General features: G+C 41.4%; 1 protein-coding gene across 24 annotated transcripts in view; it reads right to left on the reverse strand.

The window, feature by feature from the left end:
- The window catches only part of TCF4 (transcription factor 4), a 378,467-nt gene that overhangs the window by 160,793 nt on the left and 191,324 nt on the right, over positions 1-26,350 (reverse strand). The gene's annotated exons all lie outside the window — the stretch shown is intronic.

A 26,350-nucleotide genomic window follows, 5' to 3' on the forward strand; every position in this document is an offset into this window, starting at 1 on the left:
TATACTAAAAAGTCTATGAGATGCAGCCCAAACAGTAGTCGTATGAAAAATTATGGCCCCAAATTGCATATTCAGTATATTAAAATAAAAATTAAGTGAACTAGGCATACAATTTAAAAAGCTAGGAAGAAAAACAGTATTACTAAAAACACAAGGTATTAAAATACATATGAAATGAAAATGAAATAAAATGTAGATTATCAATAAAACCAAAAGAAAGTTCTTTGAAAAGATCAGTGAAATGACAAACCTCAGGTAAAGCTGAGAGAAGGAAAAATAGAAAAAGAGAAAATACAAATCAACAAGATTACAAACTATATCTGGACATAAATCTTGGATAACGATAAGGTGCTTTTCAATCTAAAACTAACTATGTATAACTTTATGCAATAAATTATGAAGTGTGGAAAATAGATGCATCCTAGGATAATAAAAACGATCCCAATCAACACACAGAGTTAGAAACTTCAAAATTAGTCAAATATTCACTTCCAAAGAACCAGCTCCAGTCAATTTCTCCCAAAGGTTAAAAAGTTCTGCCCTACGTAAGCTTATTTTAAGGTACAAAAAGAAGTCGAAAAATTTCCCATTGTCCTTCAGATGTGCATCATAAAGGTGAGATGCCAACTTAGCAGCCAGACAAAGTAACACAAGGAAGATGACAGGCTGCCCTCCAGGTGGAACAGGAAACAGAATCCCTGGATCACACTGAATTTAGTCACAAAATTTCTGGGACAAACCCTGTTTTCCATTTTATATTAAACCCTGCTTTGCCAACTTATAAAAAAAATTTAAATAGAACATAGATGTATATAACATACAATTCTTTTATAAACTTGAAAAGCAGGGTTCATCAGGAATTCTTTTAGTATGACCTGAAGTTTTAGATTCTATTACACATATATGGCTTTAGTTTGAACACACACAGGCATATTTATCTTAAGAAGTCATGGATTATAATAAAGTTTTCTTAAATCTGCTAGAAGTCTATTTAGTAATAAATCACTAGAAGTTTCTCTGCTCGAGTCAGAAAAGGCAAGGCGTACCTGATGCCCATTATTCTTTTAACAATTTACTGGGGGTCTTTGCCAGTATATTAACACAAGGGAAATAAACTAAGAGACAATGTTGTCAATATTTGCCAATGATTTGCTTCCCAGAAAATCTTAATCAACAAAACAAAATAAAAGCAAACAAACAGAAAAAAAATCAGAGGCTAATGAAAAAGTTCTGTAATATTATGGGTTATAAGATCAACATACCCAAAAAAAAAAAAAAAAACCCAAAAACTTTCCTATACAACAGTTAACCAATTAAAAACTGTAATGGAAAAAGAATCCTGTTTTAATAACTAATAAAATTAACAAGGAGAGTTTTTGAAATGTTTAAACTCTGCCAAAACCACACAAGTAAATCTTTATAATTGGGTGCTGGGAGACAGTGTGGTTTTCTAACTAGCGAGTCTCTATATTATAACTGGACCTCTCTGGTGGCTCAGAATCCGCCTGCCCCTGCAGGGGGGCGGGTTGGATCCCTGGGTCGGGAAGATCCCATGGAGGAGGAAATGGCAACCCACTCCAGTATTCTGGCCTGGAGAATCCCATGGACGGAGGAGCCTGGTGTCCACGGGGTCACGAAAGAGCAGGGCACAACTTAGCAACTGAACAACAAACAGTATAGCTAAGTTAATTCTGTCCAAATTAATCTATAAGTGTAATGCACTTATCCCTTTTCTATTTTACTCAATACACTCATGTGAGAATTTTTAAGAAAGCACTCGTATGTTATTTTTATAATATCTTTTAAAGACATGAAAGAAAATGCTATGCAGTTTTATCACTGTGCATTTTGCAAGAAGGCGTGGCTGTTGGGATGCTGTAACCAGGACATAAAGTGTTAGTCAGAGGAGAAGCAGGCCCAGAGTCCAGGTCTGACTTCTTTTCCCCGAACAGGAAGCCAGTCACTCATTTCCTGCTCCAGGCTACGGACCCAAAGAGGTGCCATTTCTCAACCACTCAGTTTCAGAGCTTTTCCACATGGCTCTTCAGTTGAGGTGCCCCCTTTTCCACTTGCCGTGTCACAGCCCAGCCCTCCTTCCCCGACTTCACTTGCCATCGTTCATTCCCATCTCACAACCAGTCCACTCAACCTGTGCGGAGACGTCTCTGAAGCCTGTGGGGAAACTACCCCGGGCCGCCTCAAGAACACACCCCTGACATCTAACATTAAACAAGGCATGGAGGTTTCACGTCAAAATAGGCTATCAAGCCTTTTTTTCTTTTAATGGATATTAGGAAAACCACTGTTTTTAAGAGTTCAGCTTTCCAGCAAGAATGTTAGCAAGGCCTCGCTACCTCTGCCCTTCCATGAACACAGCTGAGTAAGAAAGGCCAGGCAGACTCTGGGTGTCAGTAAACTGTCAGATGGAGAGCTGCTCCCCCTGCAGAGTTAACTGCCTACCTCTGGTCTTTAGATCTCATCTTACCACCCATACTTTTCAATTAAGCGATTCTCCACCAACATGCCATGATTGATCCCGAGCCTCTGATCCATTTGGTGAGCTTGACATTATAAAAATGTAGAAAGGGATGCCCAATGGGAGGTAAGAAAGATTAAGCACCTTCTTTGTTTGAGGACAGATGGCCCAAAGCTGGTGAGATGGCATCGCTTATTTCAATTTAAGAACACAAAACTATCTCACCATCACTCCCGCCCCCACCCTGGCCTCCCCTTACCTTATGACAGGATACCTTTTGGAGAAGGAAATGGCAACCCACTCCAGTGTTTCTGCCTGGGAATCCCACGGACAGAGGGGCCTGGAGGCCTACCGTCCACAGGGTCTTGCAAAGAGTCAGGCATGACATAGCAACTAAGTATGAAGATAACTATAAAATAAGCCCCTCAAGGGGTTAATCCCTAAAGCCTCCCTCTACCTAATGGGCATGCTTTTCTCGGAATAGGGAATAAAATGAGTCACTTAATCCTATTATTATCAAGAAAAATATGAATCAGAGTCAAGCACAAGCAGGAACAAACTATTTTAAACGGCTATGCTTACGTGTAACTGATACGAGCAGCCACTGGGGTATATCCCATAAAGTTGTCAAAGAGGCTGCTGAAGCCCTGCAGCCTCTGATCAGGGAAACACGACTATTTCAAGGACTTTAAACGCCATCGTGTTATCACCGTCCAATGAGTGGGACTCAACAATGTGTCCGCCACATCTCTCATCCTTTTCAGAGGAAACCTGCGTGTTCTTGGGGCACTGATTATGCACAAAAAATGATCCCATAAATGCTGCTAACATTTGTAATCAAGGGAAATCCCACACTGTGTTGAACTTGGTATTAGTTTATGGAAGAAGATATTGATACATTGCTTCCAGAGGGCAAAGAGCCAAATGCTGGCCACCATTAGCTCCTTTGTAGCTCTCCAAAGATTATTTATTTTACTTATACACTAGAAATAAAAATCATCCAAATACTTATTAAATACTTATTTGCTATATTATTTTCTTCTGCTATGAAATTAGGTTTTGGAATTTTAAAGAGAGAGAGAGAGAAAGAATTGTCTACCTTCTCCGCAGGAAACTGCAAAGAGTACTTAATGTTACCAAAGTTATGAGTCAGACCAAAATAAAAAGCTTCATAAGAAAACCTGATTCACAGATTTAAAAAACAATGACTTATTCAAAGATACTGTCCACTCTTATTTACCAAAAGTTAAAGAAAACTTGTAGCTTGACTAATGACCTTCAGTGTTATAATCATAATAGACAAGATTCATTGAGTGCATTCCATGGACCAAACTTTTTTAAGTATCTTATGTCCATTAAATTATTCAAACCCTCACAAAACCCTCTAAAGGAAGCGCTAATATTAATGCCATTTCACAGATAGGGAGAAAGTTTAAATAACCTGCCCAGACAAGACATTTGGCTAATGGAAGACTGACTGAACAACTTTACATCCTATCCATTAAATCCCCTGATCATGACACTGACTTCCAGGTAGTGGAGTAATCCAATCAAACTGGACCATCCAACACACATCTGCTCTTATACATGAAAACTGTATTTATCATCCACTCTGTTGGAGAAGACTCTTGAGAGTCCCTTGGACTGCAAGGAGATCCAACCAGTCCATCCTAAAGGAAATCCTGAAGAGTCATTGGAAGTACTGATGCTGACGCTGAAGCTCGAATAATTTGGCCACCTGATGCGAGGAGACAACTCACTGGAAAAGACCCTGATGCTGGGAAAGAGTGAAAACAGGAGGAGAAGGGGACCACAGAGGATGAGATGGTTGGATGGCACCACCGACTCAATGGATATGAGTTTGACTGTAAGCTCCCAGAGATGGTGAAGGACAGGGAAGCCTGGCGTGCTGCAGTCCATGGGGTCTCAAAGAGTCGGACACGACTGAGCGACTGAACAACGGTAACAGCTAGAAGTGTCTTCCTGCTGGGAAGAAGGTTTACTGTAAGTCTTAGTTATCCACAGAAGTGTATGAGCAAGAACAGGTTAACACGCAAGAAGGAACATTACAGAGAGATGAGGCGAGGAAACTGGAATACTGAATAAAGTTGAGTTTGAGAACCAAGGAGTTCCTCTGAATGAACACTTAAAATAAGAAGTCTCTTACAAAACTAGCGAGCACTAAAATTAGCTCAATGTTCTATTCACAAAAGATGTCAAGTTCTCAGTTGTATAACAACAATTCCTGATCTACTTCATTTCTATTCACTGGATGATCCTCCCTCTTTCAAATAACATATTTAGTCTAATTCTCACTAAATTTACCAGTAACGGTTATTTATATCAAAATGTAAGTATAGGAAAGTGTGAGGCAGTTTTTCTCTTTTTCTTAAGAGGTAGCATCTTGGGAGGGTGGCGGTAGGGGAAGATAAGTGAGGAGAGAAAAAGTAGGAAAGGAGGCAAAACAACCAATTCTCATGGTGTGGAACAGACAAGCACACTTTACTAATTCAACAAGGTTGTTGACCAGGTGGTACTTTACACCAGGGGTCTCCAACCATCAGGATCTACTGCCTGATGATCTGAGCTGGAGCTGATGTAATAATAACAGAATAAAAGTGCACAATAAATTTAACACGCTTCAATTATTCTGAATCCGTCGGTTTCCCCACCCCAATCCTTGGAAAAACTGTTTTCCATGAAACAGACCTCTGGGCCCAAAGAGGTTGGGGACCACTGCATTACACAGTGTATCTGCACAAAGGAATAAGAAACTGGGGTCTCTGCAGCATGGAGGAAGTCCAACTCATGGACAACAGTAACATCGCAACTGGGAGCAGGGATGGAGGAGGCGAAAAGATCTCCAGGAACAGGACGAGTGCATCCCTGGGAAGCAGAAGACCTGTCTGAAAGCCTGCCTGAGAAGAGCCAGGGAACTGATCAGAACAAGGAGGGAGGACTAGCCCTCAAGAGCAGAGTCATTCCTCAAGAGCCAAGAGCAGTGCAGTTTTCTCTGAGCAATACTTCATTTACTCAGCTTTAGGGTCAATTTCAACACTCTTATTATTCCATAAAGTTGAAACTTAACATTTAAGAAAAAGAACTAATAATAACAATAGTAATAGAAATAGGTCAAGTATATCATAGGTATTAGTTCTTTAACCTTGCAGTGGTATGCTGATACAGCCTCTTGGGAGGGAGGTATATTTCCATAGTGTAAGTACTCTCATTGTGGTTTACTTCAAGCTCTAGATGGTTTATTAGCTAGCCTACAAAATTCCTGAACATGTAATTACTAGCTCTCCTTCTTCACATGATGCTTGTAAGTCACTTTTAGCACTTAAAGACAAAATTACTTAAGGAACTACATGTGAAATTTAAAATAATGCAGCTACTCATTTGAATATTAATCCTGGTTTTTGATGTGATCTCCAGGATGATTTTAAATCATTTTACCCTTATTTATCAATACAAAAATTGGTATTAATCCTAAAATTTGTATGGTAAAATAAAAAATTCTGAATAGTCAAAGCAATCATGAGAAAGAACAAAGCTTCAAAATGTATTACAAAATGTATTACAAAGTTATAGTAATCAAAACAGCATGGTGCTGGTATTAAAACAGACACACAGAACAATGGAATAGAATTAAGAGCCCAGAAATAAACCCACACATATACAGTTCAAAAAATTTTTGATAAGGGCACCAAAAACCCATAATGGGGAAAGGACAGTCTCTTCAATAAATAATACTGAGGAAACTAGATACCCACACACAAAAGAATAAAACTGGACCCCATCCTGCAGCACTCACTGACTTGAAATAGATTAGACTTAAATGTAAGATCTAAAACCATAAAACTCCTAGAAACACAGGGGAAAGGCTTTTTGACACCAGTCTTAGTAATGATTTTTTAGATATGACACCAAAAGCACAGGAAACAAAAGCTAAAATAAGCAAGTAGGACAACATCAATCCAAAAATTGTCTGCACAGCAAAGGGAAGCATCAACAAAATGAAAAGTCAACCAAATATATAGGGTCCAAAATATATTGACTTGTATGAGTGTTGTATTGTATTTGTGCAATACTTCATTTACTCAGCTTTAGGGTCAATTTCAACACTCTTATTATTCCATAAAGCTGAAACTTTATGGAGTATATCTGACTCATATATGTATGAGTCAGTGTATTTGACTCATACAAGTCAATAGCGAAAAAACAAAAACAATACCCAGTCTGATTTAAAAATGGGCAGAGCACCTGAACAGCCATTTTCCTATGAAAAGATGCTCAGCATCATTGCCATGCCCTCCTCCAGGGGATCTTCCACGCCCAGGGATCGAACCTGGGCCTCTAATGTCTCCTGCATTGGCAAGTGGTTCTTTACCATCAGCGCCACCTAGGAAGCCCAGTCATCACCAGATAAATGCAAATCAAAACGACAATGAGATATCACCTCCCACCTGCTAGGATGGCTATTATCAAGAAGACAGGAGATGACAAATGTTGGCAAAGATGGTGAAAAGGCAACCCTCATGCACTGTTGGTGGGAATGCAAATTAGTGCAGCCACTACTGAAAGGAAGATGAAGGTTTCTCAACAATTTAAAAATAGGACTACAAAAAAAAACAAAAACAAAAAAACCTCATGACCCAGCAATGCCACTTCTGCGTAGAGATTCAAAACAAAATTAGTATCTCAAAGAGATACTTGTAGTTCCATGTTCATAACAGCATTATTTACAATAGCCAAGAAAAATTAAGTGTCCATCAACAGACAAATAAAGAGAATGTAGCATATGTCTACAATGGAGTATTATTCAGTCATAAAAAGAAGGAAATCCTGCCATTTGTCACAATGTGGGTAAATATGAAAGTCATCATTCTAAGAGAAATAAGCTAGACAAAGAAAGACAAACAGTGATTGATATCATTCATACACAAAATCTTAAAAAACAAAAACGGAATTCATAGGAACAAAGAATAGAATAGTTGCTGATGGGCTGAGGGGACAAGTGAAATTGGAAGATGCTGATCAAAGGGTACAAACTATCAGTTGTAAAATGAATCGGTTCTGTGAATCTAATGGCCAGCATAGTGATTACAGTTAATAATGCTGTATCCTCTACTTGAAATTTATTATAAACTATGTGGGAAAAGATTCTGAAGAGTATATACATGTATATGTGTCACTGAATCACTCTGTTGTACACCTGAGATGACAACATTGTAAATCAACTAAATTTTGATATAAAATCTTTTTAAAAAGGAAATTTGCTAAGAATTGATCTTAAGCATTCTCACCACAGAAAGGTAACTCTGTGAGATGATAGCTGTGTTAATTAACTTAGTTGTGATAAATATTTCACAAACTCTATGTTTATCAAATCATCATGCTGTGTACTTTAAATACATATGATTTTATTCGTTAATTATACATCACTAAAACTGAAAAAAATAAATATGTGAAAGAATTTTTAAAATTAAAATTGTTAGCATTATATTACTTTTGATATCTTTTTGAGAGGGATTTGAAACAAAATATATCCATTTTTTTAAAAAAATCACACATTAATTGACTAAAATCATTAAGATTTAACTCTTTTTCTCATTCCATCAGTTTTGAAGTAAATAAGGTGAGGGGTCTTAGAAATCATTATTTTATTTAAGAATGTCACTATTTGTGAATACGTATGATATTAAGGCAGAATGTATTACAATTATGTTCAAATTTAAAGACCTCACAGATTTTTGCTTTTCTTTTTAGGGAAAACTAAATCCAGATTGTTATTTCAAAGGTGAAAATACACAGGTCTGGAGAAAAAACAAAATTAGGCCAAGGCCTCAGTAAGTCACTATAAGATAAGCTGCATTTGACAGTTTTTACACTAAACTTGCAGCCTCTGAGCCTCTGCTTCAGCTCTCTAAACCATCACAGCGTTCACTAAGAAATGACGGTACTACAACAACCAGGGTGGTGTATACTCAGTTGTATATGACAAGTTTCACTCCTGTCCCTTATGAAATCACCTATAGATTTAAACGTGTAGCACACAGAACAACAACTGCGGCATCCAGAGACACAAACCAAAGGAGCCCAAGTATATTCGCCTGGATAAGCGCAAGAGTAACACTCAAAAGACACCAACAAAATTGTGCAGAACGCATTTTGCAGTCAATCCCATTCTGCTTACATGGTAGGGATCTTAGTGGCAAGAACGCCATAAATGAGCATGGGCCAGCCAGCTTCTATCTGAGGAATCCTTGGATAAAGTGATTTACCTTCATTCACTCATTAGTGAAATGAGGAGTTGGAACAAATCCTCTCTAAAGTATCAACAAACACTAAAAGTATATGAATGAAAACCAAAGTCTAAGGGATTTACAGACCAACTTTGATTCATAATTTCAGCCTGAAATTAACAAAGACCCTTAACCTTTCTTTGAAGAAGATATCTGGCATCTCTGACTAAATTTAACTGGAATAATTCTAGAAAGAAAATTCTAGGAATTTCTGGGGGAAAATATAATGAAGGCCAATGAGTTAAAGTTGCTATCTATATTAGTTTTAGAATTTTGCTTCTACACAAGAACTACTTGAAAAGTCAAAGTCGCTCAGTCGTGTCTGACTCTTTGCGACTTCATGGGCTATACAGTCCACGGAATTCTCCGGGCCAGAATACTGGAGTGGGTAGCCTTTCCCTTCTCCAGGGGATCATCCCAACCCAGCTCTCCCACATTGCAGACGGATTCTTTACCAGCTGAGCCACAAGGGAAGCCCCAAGAACTACTTACTGGCATGCATTTTTTTCCTTCCTCAAATGTGCATTAAGTGCAGGGTCCTAGGAGAATAAACTTTGTCCATGAATTGCCTTCCTAAGACAATCTGGATTCTTCAAAGTGATCGAAAAACATCAGTCAACAATGAAGTAAAGAAGCCACTGAGCCATTTTTAGGTAAAGAAAAAAAAAAGTTTGTTTCTCTTAGAACTGTTATTTCATCAAACATGCCTGTGAATGTTTAAGATACATCATTATCTACCAAGATACCTAGATACATCATCTTGGTACCAATGATGTACCAAGATACCTCATTATTACCACCCAGAAAAAAAAAAAAAAAGAGCTGCCAGTTAAATTGGTATGCCATAAATTTTGGAGGTGTTAAAACGTGAAAAAAGAGAAAGTGTTCTAGAATCAACTGACTGTTGTCACAGAGGCTTTTGACCCAGCATCTTGGACAAAACCCTCTTCAAGAAGCATCGTGACGATGTGGATGCGTCATGAGTCCCGTGTGACGCAACCTTCTGTCTCCACTTGCATCGTATTCATTAAACTTTTTTTTTTAAGGAAAATCATTTATCATTTGTACCAAACAGAAATTAGGAAGCAAATAGTTAATGGAGGCTAAATATATCTCTTTAGAGTATTTTCTGTGTTTCTTATTCTTTTTAAGGGCAAAGAGTTGCTGCCTTGCACACGTTGTTTGGGGAACGTGTCAAACACTTCCGAAATGTCTAAAGGCTACCAGTGTGCACTCCCCTCCCACATTCCTTATTCCAACAGTCACAGACACCAGGAGCCAGAGGGGGGTCTCAGAGACCACCTAAACTGAGCCTTCATTTTCAAGAGGCAGACACTGAGCCTTAAAACATACTGGAGGCGGGATAAGAACTCAGTGGTTCGACCTCCAGTCTACGAGCTGCTAGATTCTAAATATTCTGCTCAATTATTCCTACCTTTTGGCAACCCACTCCAGTACTCTTGCCTGGAAAATTCCATGGACTGAGGAGCCTGGCAGATTATAGTCCATGGGGTCGCAAAGAGTCGGACACTGAGCTACTTCATTTTCTTTCTTTCTTTAGTTTATGAAGGACAACTCCGAAGAGGAATCTTTTTTGCCTCCTTGTCTGAATTTCCTCCAACTAATTTAATGAGTCTACCTTTCTCTAACACTGCCCTTCAAATGGGACAGAGAGTGTCTCAAACAAATTTCTCAAGGTTTCTGAGATCTTCCTTCTCAGTCAGATTCCGTGACAAAGGTTCGTTATGTTGCATATAATGAATGAGGGGAACTTTGTAATACAAAAAAAAAAAAAAAAGAGTAAAAGCAATGTATTCAATATTTCCTCATACTGTCCCTTTCTCAATAAATTTTTTTAAATGAATGCAATGAAATATGTTCCTCCTGTTAAACTTAAGACACTACTAAATCATTCCCGAATGTAGGAAGCATCCCCAGGGTGACTCAATCCCAACCAAGCCCTGCATGTAGTACCAGTCCTGAGAGATGCTCCAACAAGTAAAGCTTTACGGCGGACTTCCCTGGTGGTCCAACGGTTAGTACTCCACGCTTCCAAAGCAGGGGACACTGGTTCAGTCCCTGGTCATGGAACAAAGATCCCACATGCTGCCTGATTCAGCCTAAAAAAAAAAGAGCTTCATGGGAAGACACTTCCGCAAGGCAAAGAATAAAGTATTCTAACTCCTGTGCTGAATTGTGTACAATCACTTAACGTCTTTCCCTATCTGAGAAGTCCAGCTTGATATCTCTAAGTTTTATAGGAAATGCCCTCAAGAGGCAGTCTACATTCCATGAAATAGAGAGGCTATGATCTCAGGGTAATTCCAGAATCTCCACCAAACATGGCAATGTCAAGTTTGTCTGGAAAAGAACAAGAACACCACCTCCTCCCAAACCACACATGTTCCAGGCATTGCTGTTGCTACCAGGCCAAATGTCCCACTATGACCTTCAAAGAAGACACTACTACTGTGATCCTAGGATTAAGATATGTTTCTGATCCTGTCTAACCTCACCATGAAACAAGGGGTTTAACTCTGATAATGAGTTTTCCACCCTATCCTATAAACTCAGATCAACTGAAATCCCATGGGCCAATCACTACCAAGACATTGAATACAATACCAGCCCAGTTCATCAAGAGATTGGATCTCATGTTTCTCTCACCCTTAGATGGGGTACCGTCCTCAACAAGAGACATATTTGGCCAAAACAGCCCAAACCAAGATGGCCAATGGTTTAATGTTCCTTTCTGAGCCCTTCCATTACGCTGCTTCCTGAGTCTGAGGGCCGGCAGGCAGGGCGCCCCGTCAGAGCTGCAGAACTCTGCAGATGTCTCTGCAAAATGAAAAGGAGACAAGATGGCCCTCTGACAACAGACAGCTGTCAATGAGGTGACACGGTTGCACTCGGCCGGCCGACGAGCGGCACGGAGGTGACACGCGCTTGGCTCCTCAGCGCACCTGTAAAATCCTGGCCCTCCAGGAGCTGCTCACATCGGCCCGTGAAGTGACAGCATGTATCGCCTGCAACTGTCCTGCTCTCGTCCCTCCGTATGTGGGTGCCTCTCGCTCACCCACTTGGGTGTGGTGAGTATGGCTGGAAAGGCTCTGGTCAATACGACATGGGTAGAAACACAAATCAGACCAAACGAAAGTGGGGAACAAGAACAGGAAAAGTGAGCCCTGCAGCAGAATGACCCAAAACAAAGCAGAGAGACCGACTTACCTATTCAGAGCTGGCTCATACCGACATGGATACAGAGACACCATCGCAGGCAACCAGGCAAGAGACAAAACAGCCGCGTGGCCTCTTCCCCTGGCTCCACCTTGCCGTTAGTCCCTCCAGCCACCAGGGGGCAATTTGGGGCTAGATCCTGGGAGAGGAGGCTCCAATTCTGAGCTTTTACAAACATTAGAAGTGGGAGTAGGGGTGGAGTGCCTGGGGAAAGCAGCGCTGAAAGGAGAGACTCAGGGGACCCAGCAAGCGGAAAAGTGAGCTCCTCAAAGCTTCCACTGATTTTCTTAACGAGCGAACTCCTAAGCTCAAAGATGGCTTTCCCTGGTAGTTCAGCGGTAAAGAATACTCCTGGCCAGTGCAGGAGATGTGGGTTTGACCCCTGAGTCGAGAAGATTCCCCTGGAGAAGGAAATGGTAACCCACTCCAGGATTCTTGCCTGGGAAATCTCATGGGACAGAGGAGCCTGGCGGGCTACAGTCTATGAGGCCATAAAAGAGTCGGACATGACTGAGCCACTAAACAACAAGATAGTCCCTCTAAACTCATAAATAAATGCTAAATTCATAAAGGAGCTACCTGATGCGCCTGGCAGATACTTTAAACCATCAATAGGAAACAATACCTCTCACAGTCTCCCTCTCTCTTTCCATCTCTCTCCATCTTTCTTTCCCGCTCCCCCACCTCTTTTACTTCTCTTTGGTTTCTAAAAGAACAGCTGGTTGGAAGCAGCGAATCGGGAAGAAAAACAAGGGGAGACAACCAAAGCGGATACAGCGTCAAATCTGTGGCTGTCCACCTGCAGTACCGAAGTTGAAACAGCAGAAGTCTGTCTTAGAGAAAGACGGGTTTAACAAAACACAAACTCACTGGAGTGGCCGCTCAGGCAGCAGAGATCTTCCACAGTCACTCTCTGCCCTGACCACTTTCATTCTGACTCTTTTTCAGCTCCCCCAACCAAGAGACCAATCCACCTGCTGGGCCGAAAATACAACCCCAAAGGTTTTTATAAGATCATTTTTAGGAGATTACTGAAGAGTGAAAAGGAGAAGTGGGAAGAGGAGATACTGGGGACACGTGTCCTTCGTCTTCTGAGAATCAGAGAAAAAGTCCGAGCTCAAGGCTTTCCCAGGTCTGCTCCAGCTCTGAGAGCTCAGGAGGGTCCCTACAGTTGTCAGAGCCTGGACAGGATGACAACCATCACTCCGTCACCGCAGGGCGGCTCCACTGCGGAATATCCACATGGCCACTGCCTCATCCCTGGAAGACAAAGCAGTCTTTCTTTGAGAGAGATGTGAGAAGCTATTCAACCTCCATCTGCAATCGTGACCAACAAGCAGGAACAGAGCCAGGACAGAGTCTGAGACTGGCCACCGTCTCTCCCACACCAACACCTACGGTTTATCAGCCAAACCAGCAGGCCCTGCCTCCCGCCAGCTGCCAGGTAGCTGAAGAAGCACACTGGGTTCCCCCACCTAGGGGCTCCCCGGGGCAGGGCTGAAGGACCATGTCACCAGGATGTCAGCCAGTCACAGAGTTCCAGGGGCATGGGACACTCCGGCTCCTTCCACTGCCCATGCTCTTTGGAAGCTGTCTTATCATCCACATAGACCCAACTCGAGGACACCAAAATGCACCAACATCCCACAGGCTTAAACATTCAGATCACTTATAAACTCTTCACCACTGTTCCAGCTAATACCAATATGGGCACCTTCTGATAGAAAGCCTTTCCCTCTCATAAATATGCATAAATAGTCAACAAGCAGAACCACTACAGTGCCTGGGTCAAATGTCAATTTGTGATATATAATATTGTAGTTTTGCCCAACTTTCATCAGCACCATTTCTAATATTGAATTCGGCCTTGTATCTTTAGTTAAGAAAGTGATGATAAAGGAATGAAAAAGGAATGAAAAAGGAATTCCTTTTACTATGAAAAAGGAATCCAATGCAGGAGTATGTCGGGAAAAAGAAAAAGTATTTGCATACATATGAAAGCCAAGGCGGTCATTCCAGGCAAATCCCACTCTTCCTGGTGCCCATCAGAGCAGTGATGGGCGTGGCCTCTGGGACCACGCCACGCCCCGTCTCTTTCACCAGCTAGAGCTCTTTCCCCAGTTGAAATACTGGGAGGGTCCGGCCCCCTGTCGTGCAGTCTCCACTGTCCCCTGGGGAGATGGGGATTGGTGGGGGTGCCCGGAACAGCAAAATTAGCCACCTCCCAGAGGAACACAGGCTTGCCACCTTAGACATCTCCTCCTGGAGCCTCTGATACCCAGGCACCATTTTTACGCTACAGCAGAAGAGGGAAGAAGGCAGTCATTTCCCCAAAAGGAAGTTATTGTTAAGGACGAGCCCAGGCTCTAGAGGTATTAGGACGGCAAGGAGGTTGGACAGCCTCACTGTCCCTCTCAAGCGCCAACTCCAGTTCAGGCTTTCCTGGAATCCTGCCTGTGCTGCTCTGAGACTTTTAATCTCTAAGTTCATTCTGCATCTTCTTTCTCTCGAGAGAACACGGTGTGTGCGTAAGCTCTTGCTTACGGCAGATGGACCTTCCAGGAATCACATCCACTGAAAATAAGAGCAGTGACTGTCCCGCTCGGCCGGGCTCCCGGTTTGGTTCTGACCAGAACAACGGCCGTCTTATCAGCCCCCTGGGTTGCTGAAGATAGGAAAGCCTCTCTACCGTTCCATTAGGGCTGCCTGACGCCCTATCTTACACACTGGCTTCTTAGTTACTGCAGAGCTTTTACATATTTAGGGAGCTTTTCCATCAAAACATGCTGGAATGGCTAGAGGCTCAGACACATGAATGATATCTGCCCACATGTGCTTTTTATCCAAGTTCACAGCTCCTGGTCACTGAGGGTAAACAGTGTTATCAGTGATTATTACGGATTTAGTCAAGTATATTTCGTTCCTGTCATTTACAAGCACTTGTGTTGGCTGGTATTTACAATGTCGGGACTCCGTCACTTTGGCAACCTTCTGAGACAACATTTTTCCAATGTTACAGTGACATTTCAAAAACTCAGTATTTACAAGCAAATGACACCCTCTGGCTCCGTAACGATGCGATTCAGTGGTAGCTGAACAAAGGGACACTCCTCTAGAAATTTCTTCAGGATGTATTTCCGGCTACGACTGGCTATTACATCATGGTCCAGGGCAGCCCTGTGGCCTTTGGAAGAAAGAGGCTACAAAGACATCAAGTATTAAGAAAATGTCAGTGTCCCATACTACTGGAATGTTAACTGCTGTGTGGAGGGTCACATGAATGGGGGCTGCTATATGAAGTTGACAAGTCTCTTAACATCTCTGAGCTTTAGTTTCTCATGTCCTACTAAGCGGCATTGGGCAATCAGGTGACATATGGTTATTTTAACATTCCATCCTTCTGCATTTCAAAATTATACACAGAGATAAAACTCATATCATCATTTTTTTTTCATATCCTGTATTAAGTTTATGAGGAAAAGAATCCCATGCAGGAAACAGAGAAGCCAATCATGATCGCTCAACTCAATCCCATCTTCCCTGTTCCAACGCCCCCACCTCCGCCCCCATCAAGCAAGAGGGACCAGGAAGAGTGAAGGAGGAGGAAACCTGACCGACAAAAACACAGCTGGTATTACATTCACCCCTGAGCTTCAGGGCCTTCCCAGTCTCAGGCAGACCACGGTTCTCTCCAACATGACCACAGTCCTCTCGGCAGTGGAACAGAGGAACGACTGCTGACAGGTGACAGACGATGCAGGAAATATGCACCACATGGTGTATGCAACCTGTATTCCTCATGGGAGACATTCAAAATATTCTTTCTGGGCCCTCTAAAGACAATAATCTTGACCATATAGATTGCAGGCTCCCTCATACTGTCTTTAGAAATACAGTCTTGGGATTTCCCTGGCAGTCCAGTGGTTAGGACTCCACGTTGCCAATGCAGCGGTCACAGCAGGTTCAATCCCCGGTCAGGAAACTGCCTTGATTAATGACTGCTGTGGTTAGTCGCTCAGTTGTGTCCGACTCTTTGTGACCCCACAGACTGCAGCCCGCCAGGCTCCTCTGTCCCTGGGATTCTCCAGGCAAGAATACTGGAGTGGGTTACCATGCCCTCCTCCAGGGGCTCTTCCCAACCCAGGGATCGAACTCAGGTCTCCCGCATTGCAGGCGGATTCTTTACTGACTGAACCACAGGAACTAATATCCCATATGTTGTACAGCACGGCCAAAAGATTTTTTTTTTTTTAATGCAGTCTTCCCTACTAATCAAGGTCCCCGTGCAGTAAGTTAAACAATATGTAAGTTCACAGTGAGAAGAGAGCCAGGACCAGCTATGAGGAGACTGTGGCCCAATGGCTATCACAAAAAGCTTCGACAACTGGGTGAAGAAGCAGTAGGGAAAATGACAAGTCTGGAGCCAAAGGACTGTGTCCCCTAAGCCCCCTTCTGCCACTTACTGTTCATAGTGGCAAAAAGGCTGTGAGTCTCCCGTTCATTATCAATAAAATGGGGATTAAAAACAGATCTGCCCTCACTGGTGTCACCAAGTTATCTAACTCGTCACTGCGGTTGGTTCACTTATCCACTGACGCATCCATCCACTGACCCCAGAGCACTCACTCAGTGTCCCCTCTTAGGCACTGCGGAGGGACGACAGGCCCGGTCCTCGGTCCTCTCCGGCTGCAGACAGCGTGACAACTCTGGCCTGGCAGAGCGCGGCGCATCAGAGGCTACCTGGGCACGGACAGAGCCACCTCGTTCTGGCCTGAGTCTAACACGAGGGCCCCTGGAGGGAAGAGTGTGTGACCTGGGCCTTGGACAGAGAGCAAGAGTCACCCCGTGCAGGCACAGAAGGAGAGGGGGAGGAGGGGCGAGATGAAGATGCCCCAGGCCAACGGAAAGGTCCTTGTGAAGACAGGGAGAACCATCGACGAACCCTCAAGGGAACCCGGAGCGGCTCAGTGTGGCTGGAACACAAGGTATCAGTGGTGAGTGGGAAAGACAAAGCTGAAGGCCAAGGCAGGGGCCAGGCTCTCTAGAGCCCATGCATCATCCTAAGGCTGCTCCCTGAAGCATGGAGGGAGGCTGGGCCAGGGTGTAACCGCCTCGGGGAGCTTTGGAGACAATGGCTCCAGCAGTCTTGTGAGGAGGAGGAGGTGGGGATGGAGGGAAATGGAGGGGTGGGCATAGCAACAGCGGTGACTGGGATGCAGGGGTAGGTATACAGGAAGCAGAATCGATCAAATCTGAGAACTGAGGGTTTATGGAGATGAAGGAGGCAGTCTAGGAGGGTGACTGGGGAGCAGTCACAGTCGCCAAGCCAACAGACACAGATGGAAAGACTAATCCTGAGAGGAAGTTCAACCAATAAAATTCACAGTCAAAAGTACAATACCTGAGGTGAATTATCTCATCAGTAATTGCCAAATTTTACTCTAGCCCCTTGAAAAATATATCTCAACAGATGTGAGAATATCAATGTGAAAACGTTGTGTTAGAGACTCACGTTAGGTGACTACACTGTTCTTAGCTCAAACCCTCTGCCAAGCACAGTGATAACACGATCTTGGGGGGCGGGGTTATGGTGCTATCATATAACAAACATTATTAAACCCCCAAGTGAAGGTGTGGTGGAGCATACTGTTGTTGGGTGTTCTGGTGTGCCTCACTTGCTGGCTGAGGTTGTCCACAGTTGACCTAGGATGTCTGTGTTCTATTTCTAGAACTGTATGGACAAATAATCTAGAGCACTGATAAAATTATTTGCAACCAGGTAACTAAGGGAGACATTTTGGATGAAATTCCACAGGAGCCTCCAAGCCTGGCATCTGTGAGTAGCTCCTAAGTCACACTATGAAACATGAGAGGGTAGTATAGCTACCTAGGATATAATGAAATATAAATATGCTTTGTAATCAAGTATGAAATGGTTTCCCTAGTGGCTAGAACAGTAAAGAATCTGCCTGCAATGTAGGAGTCCTGGGTTCCATCCCTGGGTTGGGAAGATCCCCTGGAGAAGGAAATGGGAACCCATTCCAGTATTCTTGCCTGTAAAATCCCTTGGACAGAGGAGCCTGGTGGGTTCATGGGGTCACAAAGAGTCGGATACAACTGAATGACTAACCATACTATAACTATGAAATGGAAACAGTGTGAAGTTCGAGAATGGTAAGACTGTGTTTTCTGAATGATAAGGATGTGTTTTCTGCAAAAGAGAACTGAAAGGAAGTTCTCCTAGAAATAAATCAAAGGGTAACCCCTTCCCTCACAAACAAAATGCCAACGTTAAAATATTCATTTCGTTGACAAAATGGCACCCAAGGTTTGCACTTGAAAACACATTCAAGCAAATCTTACTTGGTAGTAAAGTGGGAGTCAGGCTGAGAGAAGTTGGTCTGTATTAGTGTCTCCTGTTGAGTTGGGACAGTTAAATGGCAGAGATGCAGACCGACTCCTTGAGGGACGATGTCACAGGAGTAGCAGCTGTTGACATTCCTCTTTGCCACATGTCACAGTCCACAGCAAATCTCTTACCCCTGCTAATGTCATGTTGTACCAGCCACTCTCCACATGACAGTTCTGAATTGCAGGGCTCAGAGTGACAGACAGACTTCACAGCTCAAAGGTACTGGTAATGGATCTTTCCACAGGCGTGAACTGCATCCAAGGAAGAAAGCTCACTTGATGGGGACTTCAAAGAAGTGGTATAGCCTGAGTTAAGTTGTGTTCTACAACTCATGTGTGAGCTTTGTGCAAAAAATTTGCTTAGAAGTTTATAATGAATTTTCTACTGAAAAAACTTAAAAGTTGAAATACTTGTCAGATCTTGAATTCTGATTCTCTCGGGGTTTTAGATCTTAACTCTGAGCAATAAGTCTAGGACGCGACTTGTCCACTCTAGGACACGGGCTTGTACCGCTACTAGTCTTTGAATGTGAAACATAAGAGGGGCAGAAAATATTCTGGTTGATCACAGACAGAGCAACATCTCATAGATCCAGGCAGCCCCAAGTGAAACCAAATGACCGTAGGTCTTAACCAATATTCTCATCAAAAAAAGAAAATTAATCACTGAAACATGCAACTATTTTTAAACCAAACTGGTGATCAGGAACGCAACCCGATTTCCTATCTTCTCTATGGCAACTGTCACTGACATTTATTTATGACTTCCTCCTGTAAAAACATCCACCTTTCAACTCTCACCAGAGAATATCTTCTAAGTCTACACTCACTTTGGGTCAGGGGCCCATCTCTTATTCCCTCTGTCCATTTCACATACAGTCCTTTTGAAGAACACAAAATATTCTTTCTATGACATTATGTCAAGTCACCTTCATATTCTCTCAAAAAGGTATATAATTTTCTTTCTATTTATATAGCTGGCATCTTATCTTCAGACTTTTCCATTATAATATGAAACAAATTACAAACACTTCTTTTTAGCCAATCTTATATGGCTGTAAGAGTGGCAAAATTAACTCATAATGAATAACTATTCATATTCACTATTATATAGCCATACAGTATATACTGACACCCTACATACCCTAAGTGAGAAGAAAGTTATGCTTAGCTGATTTCAGTGAATATTTTACTAATACTTCTGTTTGAATAAAAATTATTTTACAGGTATCACTACTGATGCAATCTTCAACAAAATATTAATGCTAGGGTAAGGGATTTAATCCAATAGGAATCCACCTGTATAAGCTTTGTATCACTTACTAACTCATTCCCTCTTCATATTATGTCCTATTCTATTAGGATAATCAAATGGATCTCAGAGAGGCTTATAAAACTCTCTATGAAAGCATAAGATGAGTTAAGAATTTTATCCTGATTTTAGAACCTTTATTTCTATTTGATAATCACTTCAGAATTAGAGGAATATTTTAGGGTCCTTTCCTTTTGACTTTATTTATCCTGTGTTGGTGGTAGCCAGGCTTGATGTTTCCTTCCTGTAGTTTTTATATGTGTACATACACGTGCGTGCGCGCGCGTGTGTGTGTGTGTAAAGATGATGGGAGAAGGAAAACAAAACTAAGAAAAAATGAAAGTGACTTATCATCAGAGTATGAGAAAAGTTAGCTACTTAGTGAAATAAAAATAACATATTTAGTGATTTGTAATATAAGAATAAAATGAACTCACAGGATCTCAAGAGGTCTGCAATATGATCTTTGCAAAACATATCTTGCCAATTAAATTGAGGTAGGAGTTATTTAATTTTTTTACAGGTATAGTTTTCAATAAAACTACATATGCCTATAATACTGCAATGGCAGATGTGTCTCGATTATTAGAGGTGGGCTCAAGGGAATATATACAATGGATCTTGAAATCTGTAAGCAGCTGTTTTGGGGGGGCAGTGGAATGATGGGGGAGGGCATTGTACCACACACATGTTCCTTAAGTGCAGCAATGTTTTGTTATTTTACTGCAGGTGTATTACAGAGATGAAATTTAATAACTTACTGTATACAATACCAATAAAACGGAAAAGATTCAGTGCCCTGCTGTTCATTACCGTGGTACAAATGAGCTCGGATTATTTTGTGCGCATGCATGGGGAAAACCCCAACCCACAGAGACCCCCACATCTAGAGCTCTGGAGGATGGTCACTGCTTGAAAAATCTTAGGGATGTTCTTCCTTAATTGCTTTCATTTCATTGAATTGTCATCCCAAATTCATGTAAATGTGACTTTGAGGTGGGTTAAAAATAAGACATAGTTGGTATTTTTTTAAAGCATCATAGAAAGCCGTATTACCGAAGAGGTCTTTCGAAAAGACAGGAATCAAGGGTTATACAGATTTCCTTAAGTACCATAACAATATAAAAGTGATAATATATTCCAACCAACAAAATCTAGAGAAGGGCCAGTCTAAAGATGCTATCCCACCAGATTTTAACTTTACTGTGAACAAAAATTTGTGTATTAGGAATGCTAAAGCAAATGCAACTACATACACATGCCAGTTTTCTTCTCGAAAGAAACTACCTCTGTTAGATGAAAAATAACAGTTAACATTACAGATACTTGCTTTAGGAAGCTCAGTTGTGTTTATCTGTGAGTGAAAGCGTCTGTAAAGAAACTCACATAAACAAAGAGAAGGAAATGGTAACCCACCCCAGTATTCTTGCCTGCAAATTCCATAGACATCAGACTGGTTGGGCTACAGTCCATGGGGTCGCAGAGAGTCGGACACAACTTAGCAACTAAACAACGAACAAAGAGAACACACATACACAAGTTTTCAATTCTTTTCTTTAATTCCAAGCAAGTTACCACCAACGGGCACAGCAGCAGACTCATTACCTGTTTCTTTCGTAAATAATTACTTCTAAAAAGATTATAGGGTTTTGCTGGTAACTTGCAGTGTTCTCACTATTTTAACTTAGGGTTTTAGTTTTAAGAGTTGCTAGGAAAATCTCCTAGTGATGAAACCATTTCAAGAAATATCACACACAAAGGAATAAATGGTTCTGCCATTCCATATTGAAAAATTCCCCTGATGCTGAATTGTGAGTCTACTGTCTTTTTTATGGAAAGAAGCTAGAGGGCTACAGTGATTTCCAAAGGATGGGCAGGTATATTTCAACAACAAATTTTACCAAATTACTTAAAAACAATTAAGTCAATGATTTAGTCATTAATTGATATCCTGTCTCTTTTTTATGTGTCGAAAGTTAGATAAATTGTAGTCCTAATTACTAGTGGTTATTTAAAAAACCCCAAATACTTTTCATGAGAAAAGAGAAGTTAATCTGGTGAAGTTTCATTTCGGATAGAAGGACTTCATGTTTTTGGTGTCTTATAAACCACCTCAAAGCAATTTCAATGGTTTTTATGCACTAGTTGTCCTGAACTGTCTATACAACTTGTGTATGTTTCTAACACATATTTGTCATTTTATATATATCACAAGTGAGTTAAATGCCACAATCAAAAAAAAAAAAAAAAAATTACTAGGTCACATTTAAGAGTCTGAAAAAGGTATTGCTCCCAGATTTCACTCTATATAGTTCTTGTATTAGGGGAACAATAATTTGATCTACGCAGAATCCAAATTTGTGAAATAGCAAACCATATTCTGCCTGTGCCACACAGAAAGGAAGGCCCAAAGATAATCCATACATTTTTAAGAAAGTGTTCATGCTGTTGCTAAAATGTGAATTGGCATATTCTACCCCAGCCTTGTCAGAGGAAATCTTCACTGGTTTTAATGAAATTGCACATGCTAATTTTGAGGACATTACAGAATAGATTATCTACACAGTCACATGTGGTACATTTTTCTTTTTTTTCACAGGTTGGGCCGTGAGGAGCCCTGCCTTCCTTCCTGCCTTCCCCACCACGATGGCTCCAGTTCACCTGAGAAGACCCTCCATTCTAGGCAGTATATTAGATCCGGATTCTCCACTCTCTACCGAAAGTGGTTTTCCAATGGGCTCTCATACAGATGGATTACTGAGTCTAAAAACCTCACCATGAGCTCGGGCAGCAGGGAACCCAACTCAGAAAAGCATTAGCTTTAAAACCAGGCATTTCAGGGTCCAAAGCCTGGCTCTCACACTTAGCTGGGGGGGACTCTTGGGTCTGCTTGCTTTACCTCTCTGAGCATCATTTTCTTAATTATTAAATCACCCTGGGAACTTATACTGGCACCTAATATTAGTCCTGTCAGCTTCCTCTAGAATGAGCCCAAACTAACATTTAGAAAGTCACTCTCTTTGACTTTCATTCATCAGCCAAGTCTGGGTTGTGAATGGATGCAAGGGTTCACTACCTCAGTGATCCTTGACAGAGCAACTTAACTGGGCATCACAGTAACCCACCTGACTCAGTTGGTCAGCCACTGATGGTCGACCCGGTGAGATCTTTAAGAACAATTACTAAAATGTAGAGGAGCAATCTGAGAATTTTGGAGAGACATTGGTGCTTATGGCAAGATTAATAGCTGGGGGTACACAGATTGTCACTAGGTTCCAAATTATAGCAAAAGTATACTAGAGTTTATGTGTAAGGAAACACAGCCTATAATTATGCCTTCCCTCCTGCAATTAAAGCATTTCTGACCATTAGCTTGAATCAAAACCTATTTTTCTTATCAAAATATCTTAAGAAATTTGAAGGATGCTTTGATACTGCCGGTCTCCTCCAGCTAAGGAACCATATTTAATACAAGGATTATTAACATTATATTTGTATATGTATGAACACTGAAGCTGACAGCACTGAAATGAACAATGAAAGAAATCTCTTTCACTGTCAGCTATCAGCATAGAAGGAATGATGGAGCTTTTTTTTTTTTTAAATCACTAGTTCAAAACCCTCTGATTCAGGCAAATATCCTCAATACATATTAAAACCATCAGGTCAAAGGCTGTTAGGGAACACAGGCACAGGGATCTATGCCCAGTGCTAAAAAATCAACGCAAAGATTGTTTGCCAAATTACAGAGGGGGAAAGGTTTCTTTACAATGGATAGATCTGGGGGTCTCTAATTCTACCAAGTTGGTAACGTAGTGTCACCAACAGCAACATATCTTGACATTACATGTCTCCAGATAAAACACAGCATAAAGCACATAATCGACGAGATATTCCAGATCAAAATGTTTAACTTCCATCTGAACCAGCCTTTCAGCCTAATTTTCAATTTGTAAGCAAGATGAGTGGTAGAGTAACAAACAGCACCACAAAGAAATAACCCAACAGTTCAAGAAGGGGACATATTTTTCAAGTCCACCAGCCTGCTCTCTTTAAGATAAACATCACTTTTTAAAAAAAATTACAGGAACTGCTCTAGTTTAAAAGAAATTCTAAAGAGACACAAAAACAAAATATCATGCATAAACACAATGTTGGGGGCGGGTTGGAGGGGGAAAGAGATAATACAGATATTTTCATGGGGACAATCAAAGAAATTTCAATCAGGATTGGAAATTAGATTAGGAAACTCTCATTAATATCTTTAGAGGTGATAACACTATTTGAGTGTTCTTAATTTTCAGACACACATGATGAAAAATCTAAGGGTGAAATCTTATGAGACCTGCCACTTAAAAATGGTGCCCTGAAAAATACATGCATATATACATACGTGCAGAAAGCAAACCAAACATACTAACAACTGCTCGAGTGGCACTTCATTGAGAATTTGAAAATTTATACTATGCAGGATTAAAGAAAATTTTGTAAATTCAATGAATGGTGTTTTAGTCTTCCCCTTAATATCCATAAAGCTGCTGGTGGGGATTGAAAGTAGGGTATACAAGAGCTTCCCTTTGTTCTTCTTCTTTGTACCTACCACTTCACTTGAAGGCCAACAAATATTTGTTAACCAATGCAATGGAAAAATGGCTCCATTCTCCCCTCTGGTGCACACTGGACGGCTGTCGGGAGAGGGGTATGCCCACAGCAACGCCCCCCGAAAGAGGAAACGCAGCCCGAGAAACAGGGGTAGGCACAGAGTGGCAGGGCATCACCCTGCGGATCTGGAGCCTGAGACATCTGACACCCTGGGGATTTTAAATATTCTATCCCACCGTCCACACCGGCACATTCAAAAAGGATGGGCCTGGAATCTGAACTTTGGTTCCAACAACACCGCCACCGGAAACCTAGAACATCTCCAATTCCCTCCCTGGGGAACCTTCAGACCTAGAACGATGAGGCCACCCGGCTAGGACCCAGTCCAAGAAAATGAGTGACAAGTGACTCTGCAGGATCTGACCCTCTACGTCGTTCCAGAGTCTGCACAGCATGGTCGAAGGAAGGGCTCCCAAAAGAGTCCCATACCTTCTTTGAGAGGGTATGATTCTCTGGTTTTCTGAAGCAGGAAAACGCTGCTCACTATATGGTTCTCACACTGCACTCTTCAGACTTCACCCTGTCAAAATGATCCCAAAAGTGATGCCGGGAAATAAGCCTCAGGCCATCACAATCCCCACCCTGCCAGATACAGCGTTCACACTGGGCCGGATGGAGCCAACCTGGCCCCTAACTTCAGGAGTTTACAGAATCTGGTGGAAACCACTATTCCACAAACATCAGTAATGGCACATTCAAAAAGCACCATGAAGGCAAAGCTGAGCACCAAGACATTACATGGATGGAAGAGGTTCCTAGGAACGGTGCAGAGAACCAGGTACAGATGAGGGCAGGCTATAACCAAACATTTAACCATAATGTAAAGTTAAAAACCAAGATGTATTTCTGCTTGCACAGGACCTAAAAGCCATTTTCATAAGAAGAGATAAAGGATCTCATGTCTTTTCTGTGTATATCCTTTCCATTTTTACTGTGATTCTTTCTGTATCAAAAATAAAAAGAATTGAAAGGAGAAAATCCATTCTTAAATGGGTAAAATATGTTTAATTTCAGTGAATCTAAAACGACTCTTTATGAGCAAGCTAAATCACATACAGAGAAGACCCATGTCTTCTATAGCTACAAAGTTTCTGGAACTTAACAAAAGGGTCTGAGATTAGGCCTAATTCCTAAATCCCATCGGTTTTAATAACTAAACATCAGATAACTTTATCGGCATACTGCTATTTGGTTACCTGCTGAGAAAGAAAAAGAATGTGGATAAGGTTAGAGCCTTGGACTTCACTAGAGAAAACAAGATACAGGCTCGCATATTCAGTTGTGGGATTTTGTATGAAGATTTCAAGGCATCTTACTGATGTTCAGAATACACCTCATTTTCACTGCCTTTTAAATAAAGTACATATGCAATACAATCCCAAGTCTTGAACAATCAAATTAAGGCAACAAATCTAAAAGCTTTGTTAGGGTCAGCAGCTACACTAGATTTTGAACACAAATCTTTTAAACACAGTAGATTCCTACAGAACATTCTAGGAAATCATCAGAGTTAGCTGCACATTAGAATCACCTGGGGAGTTGTCAGAAACGCAAAGGCCCAGCTCAGAAGATGCGAGTTTAATTGGTCTCAGATAGGGCCCAGCTTTCCTTATATTACACACACACACACACACACACACACACACACAATCTTGCCCAGAAGATATTAATAATAAAACCATCGCTTTAGACTTGGGCTATCTCCTAGAAAGACAAGACAAACGCTTCCTGATAATCAATGCTTCACTTCCATTTAAGGGGATAACCTCTGCCTTAGTAGCAAGTATTTGTGTTGACATCACCACCTCATTAAAAAAAAGATCTCAGGAAGATTTAAAAAAAAAAAAAAAAGGTTTGCAGTCACCAAACATCCTATTCAAAGCAGCAAAACAGCCCGAAAGCAAATGACATTTTTCCTTTCGCCATGCACAGTGATGTCCCTTAGGT

This window comes from Dama dama, chromosome 27, assembly GCF_033118175.1.
Source record: "Dama dama isolate Ldn47 chromosome 27, ASM3311817v1, whole genome shotgun sequence".
NCBI lineage: Eukaryota > Metazoa > Chordata > Mammalia > Artiodactyla > Cervidae > Dama > Dama dama.